Source organism: Myxocyprinus asiaticus, chromosome 20, assembly GCF_019703515.2.
Source record: "Myxocyprinus asiaticus isolate MX2 ecotype Aquarium Trade chromosome 20, UBuf_Myxa_2, whole genome shotgun sequence".
Classification (NCBI taxonomy): domain Eukaryota; kingdom Metazoa; phylum Chordata; class Actinopteri; order Cypriniformes; family Catostomidae; genus Myxocyprinus; species Myxocyprinus asiaticus.
The window spans coordinates 33181959-33196501 of NC_059363.1; the positions used below are offsets into that span (position 1 = coordinate 33181959).

At 37.8% G+C, this 14543-nt stretch overlaps 1 protein-coding gene and 1 pseudogene across 1 annotated transcript in view; one reads left to right on the top strand and one right to left on the bottom strand.

Moving 5' to 3' along the window:
* The window catches only part of LOC127411315 (exocyst complex component 5-like), a 327593-nt gene that overhangs the window by 105710 nt on the left and 207340 nt on the right, over positions 1-14543 (bottom strand). The window lies entirely within an intron of this gene.
* LOC127411105 (transmembrane protein 260-like) overlaps positions 1-14543 on the top strand; it is a 72637-nt pseudogene that overhangs the window by 36800 nt on the left and 21294 nt on the right.

The window sequence follows — 14543 nt, forward strand, 5'->3', positions numbered from 1 at the left end:
TTTAAAAGCTCCAGTCAAAAGGTAGACATTTAAAAAAAAAAAAAAAAAAAAAAAAAAAATATATATATATATATATATATATATATATATATATATATATATATATATATATATATATATTTATGATTCCCTTTTCTCCCCAATTTGGAATGCCCAATTCCCACTACTTAATAGGTCCTTGTGGTGGTGCGGTTACTCACCTCAGTTCGGGTGGCGGAGGACAAGTCTCAGTTGCCTCTGCTTCTCAGTCCACACATCTAATCACGTGGCTCGCTGTGCATGACACTGCGGAGACTCCCAGCATGTGGAGGCTCATGCTACTCGCCGCGATCCACACACAACTTGCCACGCGCCACATTGAGAGCGAGAACCACTAATCGCGACCACGAAAAGGTTACCCCATGTGACTCTACCCTCCCTAGCAACTGGGCCAATTTGGTTGCTTAGGAGACCTGGCTGGATTCACTCAGCACACCCTGGATTCGAACTCACGAATCCAGGGGTGGTAAAAGGTAGACAATAATTAAGAGATAGTTAAAAAATAAATAAATAAATTATGTCATCAGAATTGAGGAAGAAGGATGACATACTGACCATTATTTTCAGTCAAATCTGATTTTAAATATACTTTTGCCTTATCAGTCTATGATGTCTATGATGGCCCCGGCCTCTCAAGATAATATTCAGCTTACCTTAAACAAAATAAAATAATACTTGGGATACCTATCTAGAAATGTTGGCCAATGACAATAATTATGTTTTTTATGGCCTGTAACCAATAATATGACCTATAAATCTATACTCTTTTGTCTGTTATTGTTTTTCACAATAAAACACCAATCTAAATTTGAGATTTTAATCTGTACTCTGGATTTTAACATTTCAGTACTTTTGTAAGATGGCATAACATAGAACACTGTTGAATTGTATACAGCTTTAGTCATAGTTTTTATCTTTTGACAAAAATGTCCTTTAAATTTAGTTAATGTTTCGTCATGTCATATTCATTAACGTTAGTCAGTTTTAATCTGGCTAAAATGGCATAACATTTTACTCAATGAAAATAACACTTTAGTTGATAATACTGTATGCAAAATGACAAATGCAATGCAATGCAAGTTAAACGCATTCTATCTCGTAACTAAGTCGAACTTCACCTGTTCATTCACTTCATGGTGTGTGCAGATGGAAGTTGTAATATTACATATATGTTGTGGATATAGCTGGTTAATCTCATGTATAAAAAGGATGCATTTGAGTGAGGTAATTAACCTGTTTGTCAAGCTTTTCATTTAGCTGGTGTTCAACTCGCACAGCTCAAGCGGGAAAATACCCAAAATACTGGATTATTGGATTAGATGAATCAATTCTTTCTATGTTTCTTCTTCTGAAAACAGATGTTTCTCCTGGTTTGTGCACTGTTAATATCTTACAGTATTATTTTTTTCTCGTCATATACAGTATTTTTGAATAAAAATCATTTAATTATTGTCATGATGTTTCATTTTTGTCTCGTCTTCATTGTCGTTGACAAAATCAAAAAGCCCTTTGTTCTGTAATTTCATTAACAAGATTAACACTGACAAGGAGTATACTGTTTTGAAAAAAAAAAAAAAAAAAACCTTTTGTTATCTTTCAAATATTGGCAGATTCAGATTCGATACTTTAAATGAAATGCTGATAATGCCCAATACCACATAGTGACTAATATGTCATGCATCACTAATAATACTTAAACTGTTGTCCTCCATTTTGAAAATTATGTTTTTAAAAGAAAAAATAACAGTCCTTCAGATAATTAGCATATTTATTTTTCTTTATAGCAGTGTAACTAGTGTTGATATTATTGGCGAGTTATACAAAGCAAATGTGTTTGCACACCCGTATCCCTCTGCGTGTTAGTGTTTATTCTGGAGTCACCTATCTGTTCTGAGTTGAATTACTACAGGGATTCTAACACACTCAGTAGCATCCTGCACAGCAAATACGATAAGAGCAAACAAGCCTCTGATGCTGCACTCAAGTGTCACTCTTTCTCCCTTATCACAGAGGAAAGCAAGAGCAAGAGAAGGAGACCCAGGTGGTCCTTCATGTGATATGTCCTTAATTCCAGTACAAACTTTCCTTCAAACGCACTGACACTCATACAGAAGGCTGTGTCAAGCCCCCTCAGTGGAATAAAGTCAGGAGGAGGACAGTGAGCTACTGTCAGGCCATTCCATTGAAGTGATGATGGGAAGGATGTGATATTTCACATCGAGGACACCTGCCTCTGGAGAGCACCCCTGCTCTAGCCCAACCACAGCCCCCCTACCTCCGGCATGTGTTGGGAGTTAATTGGCACTCAGTGGGATAGAACTGAGGGTGCAGGGGGTCCGTACCTTCACCGAGACTAGTCTTCTTTATCCCTACCTTAATGTGCATGAGTAGTTGGGCTAGAGAGACGCTGATATCACCAAGAATACCCCCCCCCCCCCCCCCCGCGCTTTTGACAAGCTATTAGTTCAACTGCACACACTTATGCGCACACAGACAGGAAAATAAGAGACAAAAAGGGAAAAACAGAATAGAGAAATAGTCAGCAAGTGTGAGTTCCACCAGCACCCCCATCGTATATACACACCATCCTTCCTCCTTTCTTCCATGCGTACTCTTCTCCACTCGCCTTTTTTCCTGACTTACTTTGCTTTCCCTGCGAAAGCTCCATTGTTCCCTTTCCCCTAAGTCTCATCAGGCTCTTTTGTGGCCGACTATCACAGCGGCAGGCAGAGGCGCACTGGAAACGTCTAAATGCTATCATGGCTTGTGATTAAGCACGCAAGCTTCGGCAGTGCCGGCGCTGCTTATGAGTCAGGTCTGATAAGGCGAGGGCCCTGCTCTCTACTCAATTTCAGATACCGTTAATGGAATCTGTCTTGTGCGATTGTAATGTGAGAGCGCCTAATTTGCCATGGAGCTTGAAGCTGTCAGCGGCGAGGGATTGCGGGGTCAGGAGGGAGCTGGCAGCGCTTGGCCCACGGCGTGTATCTGTGCCGTTGAATAGAGCAGCTCTCCGCCTGTCACTTAGCTGATAGGCTGATGAGGACTCTAAGCCACTCGGCACAATGAGGAGAGGGCCATACTGCCTCACTTCCTCCCCCCACCTCAGCCCCTCCTCTAATTGTCAAGTCTGCTAAAAATTTTCCAAGCCAGCGTGCTGGAGACTGGGCTGAGGGTTTTTATTCTATTGCTCGCTCTCTTTTGCGTCTTCTCAACTTTATTCTCTCCTTGCTTTCCTTCATTTGCTTTGGTCTCAAACAGACAAGGTTGAGCTCACTCACATTCATATCTCTTTGGCTATGTGTCCTTTCGCCCCCTCTCAATCTGTCTGTTTTTAATAAGCGGTGGGTCTTTGCAAATGAGCTTATCTTTAAGTTTTGCTCAATTACCATTATGGAAATTAAAGGACTTGGGGAGGAGCGAGGGGGCTACTTTCGTTGTGTTGATGTATTATACTTTAAGTCCAGAAGGGGTCAGGTCACTCATGTACTATCCTTTTCTGTGATGTTACAATTACTTGACTATGATTGACATTGTGAATCTTGAAATTTGTAAAGAACATCCGTCCATCCATTCATCCATCCATCAACTCCGAGAAGAATTTGATCATTGGCATTAGTTTCCATCTATTAAAGTCCAAACTCTAGAATTCCAGAAAATGCCAGAAAATGTAATATAACATCATCACCAGTGTTTGAAATTAACTTTTTGGCTTACCAGCTACTGTTGCTAGTAGTATACCAAGGTCACTAGCCACTTAGCATTTTCACTAGCCAAAATCCCCCACCTCGCAGTGATAAAGGTTACTGGAGACTGTATCTGCATGCATTTGTTTGGACATTTTATTTAAACAAGAAAGATATGAGTTCAACAGGCCTAATGGTTTAAGTAACCTATAAAATATCCAAAGACAAACACCAGTTAGAACAGGAGTAGGGTAGAACAGGAGGAAAAAATATTTATTTTTCCATAGTTCATGGAATTTTCAACCCCTTCATATTGTACTTGCCTATGAAAGTTAACCATTGTTCTACCATTGTTTAACAGTGGCATTTGTATTGACAAGGCCATTAGGTAAGACCATGGGTGGCTTCACATTACTGTGGTTAGGTTAATGTTGATAGTCTTTTCTAAAGAATTAAACTGTTGTGTTTGTTATGAAAAAGCTGATAGCCTAAACACATTTAGAAACCATTAACTACAACTTTCACAGTTGAAGCCTAATAAAAATAAAGTATAATATATTCGCCCTAATAGATTAAATATGAATCTATACAAGTTACCAGTTAGTTTTAATGTAAAAAAAATTTTTTAATTAAAATAACAACAATAATATATATATATATATATATATATATATATATATATATATATATATATATATATATATATATATATATATATATATGTACACTATATGGCCAAAAGTTTGTGGACACTGTATGTGCTCGATGAACATTTGATTTCAAAACCTTAGGCATCAATTTCCCCCTTTGCTGTAATAACAACTTCCACTCTTTTGGGAAGGCTTTCCACTATACTATATGTAGTAACATGGCTGCAGGGATTTGCACTCATTCAGACACAAGGCTATCAGTGAGGTCAGGAACTGATGTTGGTCAATGGAACCTGACTTACAGTTGATGTAAGGATGATGATGTGTATTTTAAAAACTGATAATGTATTTGTCTCCTCCTTACCTCGTCAGTGCTGTTTATAATGTATGTATAGCAGTTTGAGAGGTTTGACTTCCTCCATATAGCGCTTTATACTAGAATGTTCTCTGTAGAATTTTTCCACTGGCCCTTGCAATATTGAGTGAAGCGTGACTGAATCACGCAAGTTTTGCCCTGCGCTGTTCCAGAGCTTTGCCGATCTTATCTCTGGAGCACGCTGGTGTGCGATGCGGCGGTTCACGGGAAAGCACGCTTCATTCACCCCACACAGATGCGCTTGTAAGTTATGAGAGACATAAATACCATTAAATTTCCTTCAGTAGCTGCTCCAAGATGCCTAAAATTCACAGAATTTTCAATGCAGGAAAACCCTGAAAATGTCACCTGCCAAAGTGACTAGTAAGAGTGAAAGAGTTACCCGACACGGATGATTTTTACCCGCATTTGGCGGGTGTTAAATTCAAACCCTGATCATCACCATTTATTATGCCTGTTTAACATTTCAATATTTCAGGCCATGTTAATGTTTCACATTTCAGGATTTATGAATTGTTTCAGACTGAATTCATTGTGAATTTGGTGACAGTAGGTCATGAGTTCTTCAACTAAACTGTGACTGTGCTTACCGAAATTCAAACCACTGCTCCCAGTGGCAAAAGCTGGAAGTGTTGTTGAACGAGTGAGCACAAGTGAGCTCTAGTTTCTCTATGAAATGTCCATAGAGTGGTGCCAAAAGAAAGTTGTTTTTAGTTTTAAATAATGTAATACAGTCAACAGCAATGCAGATTTTAACCATATGCCCAAACCCCAACTCTAAACCTAAACGTTTAGTAAAAATGTATTTTCTTAGAGGGACTATGCAACCTTCGAATCGTGCTGATCATTTTCTGTGTAAACATGATTACTTTCTTATTTACATTTGACCTGAACCTGTTAGTCTGAGGCTGCTCATGCTGCTGATGGTGCTTGTCATTCTGCTCATAATTCTGCTCTAACTTTGGTAGCAACATGTCGATTTCCTGTGTGATCATGCTGTTTATTTATCTTCTTATGATGGAGCATTAGGTTGCTTAAACACTTGACTTTACGTTATCTCAGAAAACACTTCAAATCCATTGATTTCAGTAGGCATGGTGCATGGTTGAGGAAAAATGCACATGTTTGCAAAAGTGATGTTCCATCATGCAACCAAAAGTTCAGAAAATGTTAAACTTTTGCCGCATCGTTCTCTGACGTAGACATCCGTTGACTGATGAGAAATCCAATACACCTTAAAAATGGATCTAACGCATTACTATCCATCAAACACTCCATCAAAGCTCTCTCTAGTGTGTAAGATCCCTATATTAGAATATTTATAAAGGTGATAGTCCAACTTTGTTGCTATCTCTCTGCTCAGGGCGGCAGAACCCGGTCCAGGGGCCATCCTGGCAGGTGGAGTGTTTGCTGTGTCCAGACTTGTATGGCAGTGGTCAGTCGTTGCTGAGGTCTTCTCCCTTAACAACCTGTTTGTGGGTGTCCTCTTCTCCCTCTCGGCCAGTTTCACTGTGCAGAAAGTCTAAGTCAGAAGAAGAAGGTAATACAATCCAAACAACATAATACTCAATGATGGGAAATCAGTAACTTTTTATTCAAGGAGATCCAGAGTGTTTTTTCATGGTTTGACATTGAAACGTCTTTGTTGAAAGGTGCAATAATATCTTTACTCTCTTGGCTTTTCCCAGTTTGCTCTGTGGGGGGCGCTGTGCTGTGGTCTGAGCCTTTGTAATCAACACACACTGGTCTTGTATGTTGTCATCATAATACCTTGGGCTCTTCTGCACCTCTACACTCATGCTGTGCGTATTGACCATCATGATGCACCTGTTCAATTGATTGATCAGGGTTTAGCGGGCAGCAAAATTTTATTTATATGAGAAAGAACACATTAAATTCCATTCTGCACTCATAATCTGCCACATTATGTATTTAAATGTAACACCTTTTACAGGTCCAAAGGGAATTTTTGTTAAGATTCCAGCGACAAGCAATCTGTCTATCCACACTGAACACAGAACAGCTGTGTGACATGGCACAAGCACAGCCAGTCAGAAGCAATTTGATGTTATTGTACTAGAATGAGAAACTCTAATAAAAAATGATTAAATACCAGTTAAATACTTTGGTTGAGAACATTCAGTACCTTGTGATTTCTGATTTTCTGATACTTTCTGATAAGCATTGTAAAATGACTTTGTGGGTTACTGAAAGTAGTGTAAAATAACATTTACCGCAATTGTTCTTAGGCAGTTGTGGTTCTGTGTTATGTACAGTTCTGTGCAAAAGTCTTAGGCACATAAGATGCTTCACAAAAACATTTGTCTTAAGATGGTTATTTAAATTTTCAGCTTTAGTGTGTCAAAAGGGAATATACATTTTAGACTCCCAAATATTTATTTTGCAAATAGAATAGAATAGAAGAACAGGGAACCCTGCAAAAGATGTCATGGTCCCAACAGAGCCCCCCACTGAACATCGTGTCAGTCTGGGATTACAAGAAGAGACAGAAGCAATTGATTGAATAAATAAAAGAACTGTGGCAAATTCTCCAAGAAGCCTGGAACATCCTATCTGCCAACAACCAAGAAAAACTGTATCCAGGTGTACCTAGGAGAATTGGTGTTGTTTTGAAGGCAAAGGTGGTCACACCAAATATTGATTTAGCTTTTTTTGATGTTTACTGGACTTTGTATGACTTTAATTGATAAATGAAAACTATTTATGGCATTATTTTTGAAGACATCTTCACTATGCAACATTTTTCCCAAGTGCCTAAAACTTTTGCACAGTACAGTAAATTTGAACATTTAGCAATGGAAGTGTATATCAAGTACAAGTGACATGTATTACCCTCAGGGATTGTCCTTCTTTGGTCTGGTGTCTCTGGGGACGTGCTTCGTGGCTGGCTTTGTGCCTTACATCTACCTGCCCATTTCCTCTTATCTGAACAGAGCTTGATGGAGCTGGGGAGACCAGACATCTGTCAGTGGCCTCCTCATACACATGCTTAGAGCTGAATATGGCACTTTCAGCCTGGTAACATCAGATATATCATTTGATAATTGATTAAATATATGCCTTCTAGCCTAAATTATAATGAATACAGGAAACAAATGTATCCAAGATGGATTTATTTTCTCAGTGTTATACAGTAAATATTCTCTTTTTTCATATTCTGATTTCAGGCAAAAACAAAAGAAAACCTGAACCTTATGAAGATGTTACAGTGAGTATAAGAAAATTGCAGTTAAAATGCCTGGAAGCCTGTAGCCTTATTAGACAGTTGCTGGTTCAAATCTTACATTTCAACTTTCTACTATGGTTTATAATTTGAGGAATGAAAGATTTGAAGCATTTCCTCCAGGAAATACCAGTGCTTGCAAGGCAACAAAAATAATATTAAAGTTTTTGCTAGCTTTTTAAGTTTAGGCATAAATTAAATTCAGCATCAGAGCTGTTGAGACTGTTGAAGTGTAAAGGCTATAGATTATTAAATAGAGGTAAGAATGAAAAGACCAATCATGACTTAGAATGCAAATAATCCAACAAAGAAAACAAATTGAGATTCAGTAAGCAAAGATTCCTGTAGCTTAGCTGGTGCTAGCAAAGCCAAAGTCATTTGTTGATTACCTGGGAAACACATACTGATAAAATGCAGAGTAAGTCTCTGTGAATAACAGTGCCTGCAATTCACTCAGCAGTGATTGTGTAGTATAGTGAGGAAGAAGTTCAGCACCGTGTTGAGAGTTAAAGCTTGGTTTGACTCGTTCTGTGTCTGTGTCCAAAGAGATCCTCATAATCCATTTGTGATTGAATAATGTCTCTTTTAATAACTGTTCTGTTCTTTAAAGTCAGTTGTTGATCAAAAACAACAAAAAAATAAACATTTAATTCTATTAAAAAATAGCACAGATGAGGTAAATCTATTCCAGTCCTTTCTCGTTAACATGCGCTCATTTAAGGACGCTCTCTACCGAACAGCCGGTTTTCTTAAAGAGACAGTACCAGTTTTTAGCATGTGTGCAACAAATCAGTTTAAAACTTGTAAATAGTACCCATAATTGGTAACACTTTATAATAAGGATACGTTAATAAAGTACTTACAAATCATTTGTAAACTATTAGTTTATAGTTCATTCATAATTTATAAATTGTTGTCTCTAGATTGTTAATATATTAATAGTCTATATACCAATAGTATGTTCTTCAGTCATTGTCACTGTAATTAACAAATTATTATTGTTTAGTTATTTCATACGTAAAGGGTTAAATAATGTTTTTTTTTTTATTCTTTGTTAACAACTTGTTAACAATAACTAACAGATGCGTTTCCAACCAGTAGTAAAGGAGTTGTTAATGGTTCATGAGAACATTAAGAAGTTATTAATTAATAGTTAATAAAGAAATGTTTATGTATACAGTGAATTGATACACATTTATGCTTAATTAATTTATTTGTTAATTTATTTATTAAACATTTTAGGAACACTTACTATTAATGCAATTAAAGGGGTCATGAAATGGAGAATCCAAATTTCCAAGATATTTAGATTTAAGAGGCAACTGTACTATAAAAACATACTGTAGTTTCAGAACTCAGAACTTCCTCCCTGGTATAAAAAGAGCATTTATAGTTTCCACCCTGCTGAAACATCTCGTTTTGAAATCTGTGTGTTTGTGATGTCACGAGACATTGCTCATTTGCATTTACATGCATCATTGTTGTGGTGCTCACTGCTCATGGCCACTGGTGCTCTGAGAGAGGGAAAGAGAGCAGGACAAACAGGTCTAGTGGACAAACATGACTAGTGTAGTGCGGCCTAACTATTCCCAATTCCTGAACACCAAAGGGGACCCATCCAGAATATTTTAATTATTTTTGTATATAAACATGCCCTACACACCACTATCATTAATCTCGTTCTGCTTTTAAAAGATGCATTGTCAAGTTACAGCTCTGACAAGAAGACCTCATTCAGGATCATTCAGCTGCTTTGCCTTTTGCTGTTTTGAGCACAAATGCATTTTCGCCCCATCTGTGCTATTTATAATTGTTGTACTAGATGGTACTAGATGTATGTCTTTGACTTTGACCGTTTTGATACATTTTTGGTGATGAGTGGGATGCAAGATGATATATGTGTGTCTAGTTTCACCACTTTGGTCTATGTGTATGCAGTTTTTTTTGTCAAGTGATACAGAAAACATAGCATACATTTAGTTTTGTTAATGCTATGTTTTCTGTATCAATTGTGTTGTGTGTTTTGAGCACTACTAAAGAAGGTTATGTGATGGCCAACTTTTAGAGTAATGAATCATTAATAAATGTTTTATTGGGGGGTAAATAGTTCTCACTTTAGATTAGGTCATGCAAAATACACAATTGTCATTAATTAAGTGCTTTAAAACTACATTTATTATGCATTAATTGCATTAATAGTAAGTGTTCCTAAAATGTTTACAAATTCATTAAGCATAAATGTGTATCAATTCACTATATACATAAAAATTTCTTTACATTTCTTTATTAACTATTAATTAACAACTCCTTAATGTTCTAATGAACCATTAAAAACTCCTTTATTACTGGTTTGAAATACATCTGTTAGGTATGGTTAACAAGTTGTTAACAAAGGATAAAAAACATTAATCCTTTACATATGAACTAATTAAGCAATAATAATTTGTTAATTACAGAATAAATGAAGAAGATAATATAGTCTATTAATGTATTAACTTTGTAGAGACAACAATTTATAAATTATGAATTAACTATAAACTAATAGTTTACAAATTCTTTATAAGTACTTTATTAACAAATACTTATTATAAAGTGTTTAATGATTACCGATTAATGTAAAAAAGAAACATGGTTGTAACAAAATATAACATATGCAATATAATATCATATTTATTTATGACATACATGGTTTTGCTCTTTTAAAAAGCTAAAATGTGAACAAAATTATGAAAACTAACAAAATATGATTAGTAAAATTAATATTTCCATAATGTATCTAGTTAGAAGGTCCCCTATATAATTAACAGTATCTGGGAGAGGATTTCTTTCATATGTAAGCAAAGTGGACATTATAACTGAAATCTATATCGAATCGAAACTTAGCTTGTGAATCGGAATGGAATCAGGAAATCTTTATCAATATCCAGCTCTACTTAAGAAGAAGAAGAAGAAGAAGAATGAGCTTTATTGCCAAGTATGCTTACACATACAAGGAATTTGTCTTGGTGACAGAAGCTTCCAGTACACAACAATACAAAACAGCAACAAGACTTTTAAAAAATAATTACAAATTGAATAATATATATATATATATATATATATATATATATATATATATATATATATATATATATATATATATATATATTTATATATATATATATATTGAAAAGAAAAAAGTATATATAGAAAACACAATAGACAATATACAGACTGGAGTCAATGTGTGTCTCCCACTTCAGGTCCTGTGAGATGGTAGTGCCCATGAACCTGAATGACTCCACTGCTGCCACAGTGCTGTTTAGAATGGTGAGGGGGGACAGTGTTGGGGGGTTCCTCCTAAAGTCCACAATCATCTCCACCATTTTGAGCGTGTTCAGCTCAAGGTTGTTTTGACTGCACCAGACAGCCAGCTGTTTAACCTCCCTTCTGTATGCAGACTCATTGTCATCTTAGATGAGGCCAATGACAGTGGTGTCATTTGCAAACTTCAGGAGTTTGACAAGGGGGTCCTTGGCGATGTAGTGATTGGTGTAGAGGGAGAAGAGTAGTGGGGAGAGCACACAGTAGTGTGTTTGTGTGAAGTGAAGGTCAGAGTGGGTGTGGGGTGTGAGATTGGGCCTTTCAAATCTGCAGTAGAACACATTCAGGTTGTCAGCCAGTTGTTGGTCCACCACAGGGTTGGGGGTAGGAGTCTGTGGCTGCAGCCTCAAAAACACTCCAATCCGTGCAGTCGAAGTAGGCTTGTAGTTCCCGCTCTGCTTCATTGGTCCATCTCTTTACAGTATTTACTATTGGCTTGGTTGATTTTAATTTCTGCCTGTAGGTTGGAAGAAGATGAACCAGACAGTGATCAGAGAGTCCTAAATCTGCTCTCGGGACAGAGCGATATGCATCCTTTATTGTTGTGTAGCAATGATCCAGTATGTTCCTGTCTCTGGTGGGGCATGTAATGTGCTGTTTGTATTCGGGCAGTTCACGTGTGAGATTTGCTTTGTTAAAATCCCCAAGAATAATAATAACTGAGTCCAGGTATTTTTGTTCCATGTCTGTGATTTGATCAGCCAGCTGTTGCAGCGCCGCATTCAAACACGCGTTTGGCGCGATAAACACACTCACCAGAATAAACTAGGAAAACTCCCGTGGCGAGTAGAAAGGCTTACAGTTAATAAAGAGCGCTTCCAAATTAGGACAGCACATCCTCTTTAACATTGTTACATCTGTACACCAACTTTCATTGATGTAAAAACATGTTCCACCACCTCTCGTTTTCCACATTATCTCCGCGATGCGATCCGCTCTGAACAGCTGGAAGCCCGGCAGATGTAACGCGCTGTCTGGAATGGCTTCACTCAGCCAGATTTCTGTGAAGCACAAGGCAGCAGAGGTTGAAAAGTCCTTGTTTGTGTGGGTGAGGAGATGTAGTTCCTCTGTTTTGTTAGGAAGAGAGCGGAGATTCGCAAGATGAATGCTCAGCAGTGTTGTTCAAAAGCCCCACCGACGGAGTTTGACCAGCGCACCGGCTCGTCTTCCTCGCCTGCGTCTCCTGAACAACAAAGCTGTGCCTCCAACTAAAATGTCTAGCAAAACGTCTGATTATTCAAAAACTGGGAAAAGACTGTCTGGTATAAGCTGTCGAATGTTCAGCAGTTCGTCTCTGGTAAAACTGACTGGAAAAAGATTACTAAACACAGGACAAACAAACAAAAACAACAAAACAATAGGAGCGCTCCACACCAAGGCGGCCATCCGCGGCGCCATTATGATGTATTGTTTTGTACTGGAAGCTCCTGTCACCAAGACAAATTCCTGTATGTGTAAGCATACTTGGCAATAAAGCTTTACAGTCCTTACTACAAGCTTAGCAGATTTTAGTTTCTGTCTGTAGTTTGGAAGAAGATGAACCAGACAGTGATCAGAGAGTCCCAAAGCTGCTCTCAGGACAGAGCGATATGCATCCTTTATTGTTGTGTAGCAGTGATCCAATGTATTTCTGTCTCTGTTTGGGCATGTAATGTGCTGTTTGTATTTGGGCAGTTCACGTGTGAGGTTTGCTTTGTTAAAATCCCCAAGAATAATAATAACTGAGTCCGGGTATTGTTGTTCCATGTCTGTGATTTGATCAGCCAGCTGTTGCAGCGCGGCATTCAAACACACATTTGGCGCGATGTAAACACTCACCAGAATAAACGAGGAAAACTCTTGTTAACATTAAGAATATAGAATTAATTTAATACCCTCCACCACAGATATTCAACCAGACAAAAACTCTTCTCTCTTATTTTATCTTAGCGTTCTTTCACTTCAATAAAATTTCAGCATTAACACAGTCTAACGACTCTGCGTTAATACACCCTCCTTCCATGCCGTAGTTCCTCCACACTACCTTCCTAAAAACTGCCCTACTATGAATAACAAATCTCTGTAGTATTTTCTTGCACTGGTTTTGAAATGTTCAATGACGTTCATAGCGCCTCTCATGATAACTAGTGTAACATATTCCTCATCATACATTTTGGGTGTCCCACAGAGAGAGAGCTTATTTTACATCCCGCTAGTACCAATCAGCCGTTTCCCATCACCCCACACTGCTGCCACATAGAGTGATGGACAGGTGAGAGCAAGAGAGGGGAACACAACAATCATGTCACAGCATAAACCTGCCATAAGGAGCTCAAACACACACACACACATGCACACTCACTTTCACACAATGCTTAAATAAGCCGTCAGAGAGAGATGGGTATTAAGACTCAGGCAGGGTACAATCTCTTTCAGCAGGAATTGGCCATTGACTGGGTTGGGAGACAGATAAAAGGGGAGGCTGTCACAAGACTACACTTAATGATTAAAAAACAACATTTAAACACACACACACACACATATGAATGGTTGCATGCCAGTATTTTCAGTTTGAGTCTCTGTCCATCACAAAAACATGTGCATACAGATGCACACAGTGTGTATTGGTAAGTGGGTGTGTCACTTGTGTTTCAGGGCTCAGTGGACTCACTGTATGAATGATCTGTCTATTCCATTATTAGTGTTGGCAGGTCTAGGCATTCTCCTCTCTCTGTGGAACGGGTAAGATACATGAATGAATGAATGAAATGAAAATAAGACAGAAAAAGTAAAGTTTAAATTACAATAAACCTCTTACAGCTGTTTATACCAAAATCTCAAGTATACATCACATTCAAATCTAGTTTCATTGTCTTTTTGACATCATTATCATAAAAATGTTCCAGAAACATTGAGGTGTGGTGCATGTGTGGGAGATGCAGTTTCAAGTCAGGCTCACGTCATGCCCTTATTCTATTTCCCCCTTCCAATCATTTCATGTTATCTGTTATATACTACCATCGCTATCAACTAAACCACAAAAAAAGTCCAAAGATTCTTAATTCATATCATGTATCTGACCTCCAGACGGCACTGTATTTTTGGCTGGTTGATTGTCACCATGGTGAGCGTCTACTCTGTGTTCTTTGCTTGGAGAGCAAACCTGGACATTGAGAAGCCACTGCTACTAGGAGTGGTAAGTTAGG